The sequence below is a fragment of the Pseudophryne corroboree genome, chromosome 7 (genome assembly GCF_028390025.1).
Source record: "Pseudophryne corroboree isolate aPseCor3 chromosome 7, aPseCor3.hap2, whole genome shotgun sequence".
In the NCBI taxonomy this organism is placed as follows: Eukaryota; Metazoa; Chordata; class Amphibia; order Anura; family Myobatrachidae; genus Pseudophryne; species Pseudophryne corroboree.
Genome location: NC_086450.1, coordinates 311,953,421 through 311,956,505, shown reverse-complemented (window position 1 = coordinate 311,956,505; position 3,085 = coordinate 311,953,421).

The window sequence follows — 3,085 nt, the reverse complement described above, 5'->3', positions numbered from 1 at the left end:
CTGCTTCCGATAACATAACTTCCGGTGACGGGCCGTATGCGCATTCCCCCATCGTTATCAGTACGTCGCAATTCAACCAGTTTGTACAAGAGAGAGTGCCTCACACCGGAGCAGATAGTCCTCATATATTTGGCGCCGCCATCTTTGGAGGGATAATTCCGGACTTAGTGCAATTTTGGAATGTATGAACAAAAATAAAAAATACATATAGTTAACACACAAACATAATCAATATAAAATACCTAATAATATATGTATATATATATATATATATATATATATATATGCATAAAAAATTACATGATTTTTATGAGATAAAATAATCTTTAAAAACCCTTTACTTATAAAAAACCATTTCAATTCGAAGTCTTTATTGATGCCGATTGGTGCTAATGTGCTGTAATTATATATCATACTCATTTCGCACTTAGCTAGTTTAGACGCAATGTCACCACCTCTAACATCAGAAGAGACTTTTTTCAGAGCAAGGACATTTTTTATATGTTTTAAATCACAGTTATGAATTTATTTAAAATGCTTTGAAAGTGCATGAGTATCTATACCTTACCGGATGTTTCTTATATGCTCCCCCAATCTAACCTTTAATGCTCTACTAGTCCTACCTATTTAAAAAGTCACTAATTTTATGTTTCTTCTTATTTATCTCTACCTAAGTAAATTTTTTACCAAAAGAATTGGGTACATTCTTACATCCAGTGCAACTTCCACATCGAAAAAATCCCTTAGACAACACATTCATTTTATTAGGAGACGATGGACAAAGACTCGTCACTAATTTAGTTTTCAAATTGGGGGCTCTTCTAAAAATACAATTTGGATTATCCGGTAACTCTTTTCCTATCACTGGGTCTTTTTTAAGTATCTTCCAGTGCTTTTTCAAAACTCTTTTCACTTGATGGTGTTGAGAGGTATAGTTAGTGATAAAAGACCATTTAAAAGCACCCTTCTCTGTATTATTTTCCCTTCTTTCTATTTTTCTTAACAATTCTTCCCTATTTATAGAATTATAGTGTAAAGCGAACTTACGTCCGCTGTAACAATATAATAACCCTCCTTCCACTCAATGGTTTCCAGAAATTGGAGGGCTTCTAAAGTGTCACTTAAATGAGATTTATTTTTTGTTCGCTTTACACTATAATCGATCATAGTCAAGGCACAGAGGCAGTAAAAAAAGCACTAGCACTTTAAACTCTTGATCCAAGTTTACAAGATTTTTTAGTTGAAGGTATCAAATTTATTTTATTCAATAATTATTTCACTTTTAAAGGGGAGTTCTATATCCAAAAACGAGGGACCGCCATGGGCACCAGGTTCGCCCCGAGTTACGCGAATATTTTTATGGGTTCATGGGAAGACAGTAAAGTCTGGAATAATAATCCATTCGGGGCGAGCCTGGTGTCCTGGCGAAGATATATAGACAACATCATTTTTGTTTGGGGAGGGAGCCTGGAAGATTTGGAAGATTTTTATAAATATTTGAATGACAATGATTCCAATATTTTATTGACCTTTGAAAAGAGTCAACTTTCAGTGAATTTTTTAGACCTGACTATTTACATTGAACAAGGGATAGTAAAGACTAAAAACTTTATTAAACCTACAGATTCCAGCACCTATATAGACGTAGAGAGTTGTCATCATAGAAGGTGGCTGGACACCATACCTATAAGTCAATTCAAGAGATTAAAAAGAAATTGTACAGATGGGGATGTGTTTTTAACTCACGCAAATGAAATGTCGTCAAGTTTTAAGAGAAGTGGATATGAAGACCAGATCATTATGGATTCCCTTGATAAGGTGAATTCTATAAATAGGGAAGAATTGTTAAGAAAAATAGAAAGAAGGGAAAATAATACAGAGAAGGATGCTTTTAAATGGTCTTTTATCACTAACTATACCTCTCAACACCATCAAGTGAAAAGAGTTTTGAAAAAGCACTGGAAGATACTTAAAAAAGACCCAGTGATAGGAAAAGAGTTACCGGATAATCCAAATTGTATTTTTAGAAGAGCCCCCAATTTGAAAACTAAATTAGTGACGAGTCTTTGTCCATCCTCTCCTAATAAAATGAATGTGTTGTCTAAGGGATTTTTTCGATGTGGAAGTTGCACTGGATGTAAGAATGTACCCAATACTTTTGGTAAAAAACTTACTGAGGTAGAGATAAATAAGAAGACACATAAAATTAGTGACTTTTTAACTTGCCATTCTTTTAATGTTATCTATGCTATTGAATGTTCATGTGGGAAATTCTATATAGGTAGGACTAGTAGAGCATTAAAGGTTAGATTGGGGGAGCATATAAGAAACATCCGGAAAGGAATAGATACTCATGCACTTTCAAAGCATTTTAAATAAATTCATAACTGTGATTTAAAACATATAAAAAATGTCCTTGCTCAGAAAAAAGTCTCTTCTGATGCTAGAGGTTGTGACATTGCGTCTAAACTAGCTAAGTGCGAAATGAGTATGATATATAATTACAGCACATTAGCACCGATCAGCATCAATAAAGACTTCAAATTGAAATGGTTTTTATAAGTAAAGGGTTTTTAAAGATTATTTTATCTCATAAAAATCATGTAATTTTTTATGCATATATATATACATATATTATTAGGTATTTTATATTGATTATGTTTGTATGTTAACTATATGTATTTTTATTTTTGTTCATACATTCCAAAATTGCACTAAGTCCGGAATTATCCCTCCAAAGATGGCGGCGCCAAATATATGAGGACTATCTGCTCCGGTGTGAGGCACTCTCTCTTGTACAAACTGGTTGAATTGCGATGTACTGATAACGATGGGGGAATGCGCATACGGCCCGTCACCAGAAGTTACGTTATCGGAAGCAGCGGTGGAACGCATATGCAGACCGCGGCCGGATGTGACGTCAGCCAATGGAACGCAAACACGGATGTGGTGTCACCTTCGGTGATCTCAGACGGGGGAATGATTTGGCGCCAGAGAGGGGATCAACAAACATCCGGAGAGGACATTTGGAACGGACTTATGTCAATAGAACACATAGATTTTTTAGAGGATAGTAAATCCATGT